Below are 8,817 nucleotides of genomic sequence, written 5' to 3'. Positions count from 1 at the left end.
CATGCTCCAGGCTACCAAAAGAGGAACCTAAATATGAGGGAAATAATCAGTTTTTTTTATTTGTGCTGCTAAGGTTTAATAGATATTACATTTTGACTTTTTACGGCATAAATGACGGTGGCCGCAGCCGAATTAGCATCTGCTAAGTTGCTAATGTACAATACATTTCAATTATATTAACTATTTATCATCCATCCCAAAATCAAAATGAGATGCCAGGCAGAGAATCAGCCTACTCCCTATCATGTGTACTTTGACGAACACCTATAAATGTGTGATGTTATGAAGATCACAGGGAGCTGCAGAAATCAAAGCATTTGTGAGGGCATTGGGTTGAATGTGTTGTGTGTGCTTAGCCCACAGCCATCCTCACTGCAGGACACCGTGGAACATGTGATGGGGATCATCACCTTCGACAGCCCACCCCGCTCACCCTGCTCAGTCTGAACTTTTGACCCAGATCACCCACACTTTCTCTTTGCAACCTAGAAACACCCTCTTTTGTTTTCTTCCCTGCAGACTTCACTCCCTCTCTCTCTCCTTTTGCTGTATCACACTCAAGCTTCCTGCCATGAGCCCCAAAAAGAACATCACGTGATGCAAGCAGAGCCTCGAATTCATCTCATGAACTAAAGAATTTCGACTCTGGCTCAAAACGTATACGTATACGTAAACAGAGAAATAGTGAGAGAGCAATACTTTTCTCTGTTGTAGAGCAAATAAGAACATAGAAAGGACAGACTGACAATAGACCAATCATTTGCTTGTCATTAAAAAAAGATTAGTTATACTTATAGTTTCTGGAGGATTCCTAAAATCATTAAATGTAAGACCCCTTAAGGTAATTAAGAATGGGCTTAAGCGCCAATATCAGAATATATATATATATATATATATTTTAAAACAACGCAATCAGAATATAACTTGTCAATTAGTTCAAACTGAATGCAGGGTCCAGACTGCCCCCAAATGGTGGCATTTTGCCCCTAAAACTTGAGACGGTGCATAAATAATTTTCATCTACTCACACCAAAACAACCAATACGTTTGCTGATTAGTTTTTAAATTACTTCCGTTCCGTTCCGTCTTCAATTCCGCTTATCCGGGGTCGGGTCGTGGGGGCAGCAGCTTTAGCAGGGAAGCCCAGACTTCCCTCTCCCTAGCCACTTCAGCCAGCTCCTCCGATGGGATCCCAAGGCGTTCCCAAGCCAGCCGTGAGACGTAGTCTCTCCAGCGTGTCCTGGGTCGTCCCCGGGGCCTCCTGCCGGTAGGACATGCCCGGAACACCTCCCCAGGGAGGCGCCCAGGAGGCATCCGAACCAGATGCCCCAGCCACCTCAACTGGTTCCTCTCAACGTGGAGGAGTAGCGGCTCGACGCTGAGTCCCTCCCGAATGACCGAGCTTCTCACCCTATCTCTAAGGGAGAGCCCGGCTACCCTGCGGAGGAAACTCATTTCGGTCGCTTGTATCCGGGATCTTGTTCTTTCGGTCACGACCCACAGCTCGTGACCATAGATGAGGGCAGGAACGTAGATCGACCGGTAAATCGAGAGCTTTGCCTTTCGGCTCAGCTCCTTCTTCACCACAACGGACCGATACAGCGTCCGCATCACTGCAGACGCTGCACCGATCCGTCTGTCGATCTCCCGCTCTAACCTACCCTCACTCGTGAACAAGACCCTAAGATACTTGAACTCCTCCACTTGGGGCAGGACCTCATCCCCGACCCGCAGAGGGCACTCCACCCTTTTCCGACTGAGGACCATGGTCTCGGATTTGGAGGTGCTGATCCTCATCCCAACCGCTTCACACTCGGCTGCAAACCGCTCCAACTCTGACATCGGTCGTACAGGGACCAAATAGCCCGTATCAGGGGGCCCGGTACCCCATACTCCCGAAGCACCCCCCACAGGACTCCCCGAGGGACACGGTCAAACGCCTTCTCCAAGTCCACAAAGCACATGTGGACTGGTTGGGCGAACTCCCACGCACCTTCAAGGATCCTGCTGAGGGTGTAGAGCTGGTCCACTGTTCCACGGCCGGGACGAAAACCACACTGCTCCTCCTGAATCCGAGATTCAACTTCCCGACGGATCCTCCTCTGCAGCACCCCTGAATAGACCTTACCTGGGAGGCTGAGGAGTGTGATCCCTCTAAAGTTGGAACACACCCTCCGGTCCCCCTTCTTAAAAAGAGGAACCACCACCCCGGTCTGCCAATCCAGAGGCACTGTCCCTGATGTCCACGCGATGTTGTAGAGACGTGTCAACCACGACAGCCCCACTACATCCAGAGCCTTTAGGAACTCCGGGCGAACCTCATCCGCCCCCGAGGTCCTACCACCGAGAAGCTTTCCAACCACTTCAATGACTTCGACCCCAGAGATAGGGGGGGCCCACCTCAGAGTCCCCAGACCCTGCTTCCTCAAAGGAAGGCGTGTTGGTGGAATTGAGGAGGTCTTCGAAGTATTCTCCCCACCGATTCACGACGTCCCAAGTCGAGGTCAACAGCACCCCATCTCCACTATACACAGTGTTAATGGCGCACTGCTTTCCTCTCCTGAGACGCCGGATGGTGGACCAGAATTTCCTTGAAGCCGTTCGGAAGTCGTTCTCCATGGCCTCACCGAACTCCTCCCATGTCCGAGTTTTTGCCTCAGCGACCACCGAAGCCGCATTCCGCTTGGCCAGCCGGTACCTGTCAGCAGCCTCCGGAGTCCCACAGGCCAAAAAGGCCCAATAGGACTCCTTCTTCAGCTTGACGGCATCCCTTACCGCTGGTGTCCACCAGCGGGTTCGAGGATTGCCGCCCCGACAGGCACCAACCACCTTACGTCCACAGCTCCGATCGGCCGCTTCAACAATGGAAGCACGGAACATGGTCCATTCGGACTCAACGTCCCCCGCCTCCCCCGGGACAACGGAGAAGCTCTGCCGGAGGTGGGCGTTGAAACTCTTTCTGACAGGGGATTCTGCCAGACGTTCCCAGCAGACCCTCACAATACGTTTGGGCCTGCCTGGTCGGACCAGCATCTTACCCCGCCATCGGAGCCAACATACCACCAGGTGGTGATCAGTTGACAGCTCCGCCCCTCTCTTAACCCGAGTGTCCAACACATACGGCCGCAAATCCGATGACACGACTACAAAGTCGATCATCGAACTGCGGCCTAGGGTGTCCTGGTGCCAAGTGCACATATGGACACCCTTGTGCTTGAACATGGTGTTCGTTATGGTCAGTCCGTGACGAGCACAGAAGTCCAACAACAAAACACCGCTCGGGTTCCTCCCAATCACGCCCCTCCAGGTCTCACTGTCATTACCCACGTGAGCGTTGAAGTCCCCCAGCAGAACGAGGGAGTCCCCGGGGGGAGCGCTCTCCAGCACACATCCTCCAAGGACTCCAGAAAGGGTGGGTACTCTGAGCTGTTGTTCGGTGCATAAGCACAAACAACAGTCAGGACCCGTCCCCCCACCCGTAGGCGGAGGGAGGCTACCCTCTCGTTCACCGGGGTAAACCCCAACGCACAGGCGCCCAGCCGGGGGGCAATGAGTATGCCCACACCTGCTATGCGCCTCTCACCGTGGGCAACTCCAGAGTGGAAGAGGGTCCAGCCCCTCTCGAGAGAATTGGTACCAGAACCCAAGCCGTGTGTGGAGGTGAGTCCGACTATATCTAGTCGGAACTTCTCAGCCTCGCACATCAGCTCGGGCTCCTTCCCTGTCAGAGAGGTGACATTCCATGTCCCCAGAACTAGCTTCAGTAGCCGAGGGTCGGACCACCAAGGCCCCCGCCTTTGGCTGCCACCCAACTCACTGCGCACCCGACCCCTTTGGCCCCTTCCATCGGTGGTGAGCCCATGGGAAGGGGTACCCACGTTGCCTTTTCGGGCTGTGCCCGGCCGGGCCCCATGGGTGTAGGCCCGGCCACCAGACGCTCGCCTTCGAGCCCCACCTCCAGGCCTAGCTCCAGAGGGGGGCCCCGGTGACCCGCGTCCGGGCAAGGGAAACGAAAATCCAAAGTTTGTATTCATCATTGGGGTCCTTTGAGCCATGCTTTGTCTGGTCCCTCACCTAGGACCTGTTTGCCATGGGTGGCCCTACCAGGGGCATGAAGCCCCGGACAACATAGCTCCCAGGTTCATTGGGACACGCAAACCCCTCTACCACGATAAGGTGATGACTCACGGAGCTTTTTTTTTTTTTTTAATTACTGTTCTTGAATATTTTTTGCTGTTGACAAAATTTCTGCTCCACACTTAAGCCCATTTATCAGTAAATTGTCATTTGTCAAATGACTTTAGAAGTGAGGAACTTCGAGTTACTTCAATGCACAGTTCCAAGGCGTGGTAGCTACAAGTCGGCTATCAATCAGTCAGTATTTCAAATCAAACTAAACTGTAATCATCCGTCAACATTATATTAACCGGGCTTCCTTCATCACTAAATTACTAAATTAATTTCAGGACCGACAGTAAATTTCATGGGCGCAGTCAGTCAATCGTCAGTCCATCAATCTTCAGTCTGTCAATGTTATTTTAACCACATTTGCGTCATGCTGAATTACATTTTGTCACCACTATTTTTTTGCTTGACAAATATCGCCACATATTGTATGTGCACACGGTCGTAACTGCCGCAAATACTACTGTGCACGGCCAGCAGACTCAATACTTCCTCTTTTTAGGACCCTCAGTTGTTCGATAACATGCCTGACGTAAAATGATGCACCGAACCGTAAAATGTCGAACAACGTGCCTGATGTATAATAAATCAACTGAGCACTTAACTAATGCTTGCATAAATGTAGCAATAACGGGGAATTTACTATATATCATTGTCTGTAGTCACCCGAGCTCTACGCAGACAGCTATCAGTATTTGGATAGAGCCAGAAGAGAGAAGGCTTGGAGAATGGTATGCGAGGAAGTTAGTATACATGGTAAGTGCATATTTACGTGTTTTCTGCAGGAGAAAAAGAGTGGCTCGACTGGGTGCTCTGGTTTCCTCCTACATTCCGAGAAACTTACATGGAAGATTAATTGAAGAGTCAAATTTTCCCTAGCTGTGAGTGTGAATGGTTGTTAGGCTATGTGTGCCCTGCAATTGGCTTGCAACCAGTTCAGGGTGTACCCCGCCTACTGACCGAAGACAGCTGGGATAGGCTCCTGCACATCCAGGACCCTTGTGGGTATTTGCCTCCTACAAGAAACCCACCTACAAAAATCTGAAGAAAAATTACTTATTGATAAGAATTTTTGCCAAGCGTACTCTGCCCCTTATAACAGTAGACAAAGAGGAGTCTGTATACTCATACATAAGAATTTATTCTTTACTCTAAATAATACAATAACAGACCCAGAGGGCCGATACATTATTATTCAGGTGACTATATTTAATAAAATATATACATTTGGTAATTTATATGCCCCTAATAATGATGATCCGGCCTTTTTCCATGAATTTTTCTCTCAGCTGTTTGAATTAGCAGCGAACTCTACTATTATTATTGGAGGAGACTTTAACACAGTCTTAAATCCATTAATAGATCATTCTAATAATACAACATGTATAAGGCGATTACAATCTACTAAAGTAATAGGGGAATATATGGATGATTTTGGCATCGTCGACAGCTGGAGACTTAAAACCCCAAATAAGAAGGAATTTACCTTATTTTCCGCTGTGCACCCGTCTTTTTCAAGAATTTATTTTTTTTCTTACAAATAACTCTATTGCTGATAAAACTGTTACAAAAATGCATCCTATTATTATTAGCGACCATGCACCAGTCTCCCTTACCCTACAAGTACCTTTATACCTTTAAACCACCCCCGACATGGCGTTTTAACATCTCACTGCTAAACGACGGAGAGTTTGACAAAATTATAAGAAAAGAGTGGGCAGACTTTTTGGAAATAAATGACTCTCCAGACTTATCTCCATCTCTTCTCTGGGAAGCTGGGAAAGCAGTAATTAGAGGTAAAATTATATCATATTCATCTTATAAAAAGAAACAGGATAAAAAATTTGAAAAAGACTTGGAAGATAAAATTAAACAACTGACAGATGAGTACGCAATAAACCCAAATAACCAAATATGGACTGACTTACAAAATACAAAAACACAGTTAGACGATATGCTATCTAAAAAGACAGAGTTTATAATACAACAATTGAGATACAACAACTTTGAATATAATAACCAATCAGGTAAATTTCTTGCAAACCAACTTCAACGCAATCGGGAAAAATCTCTTATAACGGCTATTAAAGGGACAACTGGTGAATGCACACAATCACCAGAAGAAATTAATCACATTTTTTATAACTATTATCGCAAACTATACTCAGAAACTAACAAGCCTAACCCTGAGCATATTGAGGCATTCCTCAGTAGCTTAAATATACCTCAGTTAACTACTGAATATAAAGATATGTTAGATGCGCCACTTACTATAAACGAGCTGTATAGTGCTCTAGATAGTATGCCTAATGGCAGAGCACCTGGCCCCGGATGGTTATCCGGCTATATTTTTTAATCACTTCTGGTTAATGCTTGCTCCACTATTCTTAAGAGTAGTAACAGAAATGGTTACATACGCCCACACATGAATACAGCAGCAATTAAACTTTTATTAAAGCCAGAAAAAGACCCCACCCTTCCATCAAGTTACCGTCCGATTTCACTAATTAACACTGATATTAAAATTATCACGAAGGCTTTCGCATCTAGACTAGAAACAGTAATCTCGACAATCATTCATAGCGACCAAACAGGCTTTATTAAAGATCGTCACTCTACTAATAATATTAGGAGGCTCTTTAACCTTATTAGCATGTCACAGCGGCATGATAAAAAGGCAGTTATTATATCATTGGATGCAGAAAAAGCTTTCGACAAAGTTAACTGGTCCTTTCTCTTTGCTGTTTTAAAAAAATGTGGCTTTGGGAAGTCATTTATTCACTGGGTGTCAGTATGATATGATTCTCCTAAGGCTACAGTTACTACTAATGGGATTATATCTCAGAGTTTTACTCTACAGAGAGGCACAAGACAGGGATGCCCACTGTCCCCTTTATTATTTGCAACATTTATTGAGCCACTTGCATTAGCTATACGCCAGGAAAGAAGGATTCAGGGAATTCACTCTGGGGTAACAGAACACAAAATTAATCTATATGCCGATGATATTTTACTTTATTTAGGAAAGCCTGCTATTTCGTTAGGGGAAGTATTTAACTTAATAACTAAATTCTCACATTTATCAGATTATTCTATTAACTGTTCAAAATCAACACTACTACCTATTACAGAAAATCCATGGAACCCTGCAAGCCAGGACCCACACTACTCATTTCCTATAGGTAATTAAAAATACTTAAGCATAAAAATTTCACCTAAATTAACTGATTTAAATCATTTAAACTTTACTCCACGTCTGGATAGCATTTATAGTGACTTGGAGCGCTGTAATAATCTTCCTATTTCTCTAATAGGATGAATAGCCACCATTAAAATGAAAGTTTTATCCAAAATAAAATAAAAATTCTCAGTGATTCCATTTAAACTGGTTCCAGTTGTTGGACTCGGCCGTTACAAAAAAAGGAAAGATTAGTCTATCTACTCTTCAGAAAAGTAATCTGTCGTGGGGGGAGCGGGGGCTGTGGACCGGTGGGGTGCCTGGCGGGCCTGCCGTGCCCCGTCCTGCTGCGTTGGGGGCGCGGGCCGTGTTGGGGTGGGGGGCGCTCCTGGCTCCTGGGTTTGTCCCTTGGTGCTGCCGTGGCCTGGGGGGCCCTGAGGTGTTGCGCTTGCTCTGTCCTGGCAGGGGTCGACGGCTCCCCTCTTTGGTGGAGATTTTCATGCATGCCAGATCCACCACACCAACATCTATCAAAACTCAAACACAATCTGCCTCTTCCTCTGGTTGTTGAATCGGTGGAGGCTGGTGTCTGTGGATCTCACTCTGCTTCATCTGTCCTTCCTTCCTTTCCTCAGTCTCTCCTTTGGTCTCTTGAGGTCTCCCTAATTTGTTGGAATTTAGATGTTTCTGGGGTTGGTGAAAGACTCTGGTTGGTAACCCGGTGGGTAGTAGGTAATGTCTGGTCGGTGCTGGATTTCACTTTCCTTTCTTTTCTTTGATCCTTCCTCGGGTCTCCTGACACATTCTCACGACTCTAGCTGGATTCTGAAGTATTCGGTTTAGGTGAACGGTATGGGATTTTTAATAGGTTTTAGGTGAACTAATGAATACACACTCACACGCACGCACACAAGCACACACACACGCACATACTCACCCACTTACAAAATAAAAATAAATAAATAAACAAAAATAATAAAAATAAAAAGAGAGCAATGATGATGACATGTCAAATCGGTAAAATTACCGAATGAACAATACTGAGCTCTCCAGAAAAAAAAGAAGGAAAAAAAAGAAAAAGAAAAAAAAGGAAATATTTAGCCTAAGGAGATATCCATGTACGGTGAACCTGCAATGCAATGTTTCTTTTGTTTGCTTGCACTTCAGCCGACTTCAGTTGCAGTACATGTATACATCCTAAATATCATAGGACATTCTAACTGGAGGAAGCTATCAGGTGTTTGAGCATCATAAACTTGAAGCCTTTGAATAACTTGATATGAAATTGATATGGATTAAGCTTTAGCACTCTCTGAAGTGTCTGCAGCATTAAGCTTCAGATCAACTTTAACCTTCGGGGAGCGTCTACTCTAACTAAGAGTTTAGTGTTTTTATCAGTAATGTTCGAAGCTGGCCTTCCGCTGCACAATGTGTCAAGAACATGCCGGAGGAAA

The sequence above is a fragment of the Leptonotus elevatus genome, chromosome 11 (genome assembly GCF_054856555.1).
Source record: "Leptonotus elevatus isolate MCC_2025b chromosome 11, RoL_Lele_1.0, whole genome shotgun sequence".
Lineage (NCBI taxonomy): Eukaryota > Metazoa > Chordata > Actinopteri > Syngnathiformes > Syngnathidae > Leptonotus > Leptonotus elevatus.
Note: the sequence above shows the minus strand (reverse complement) of the source record.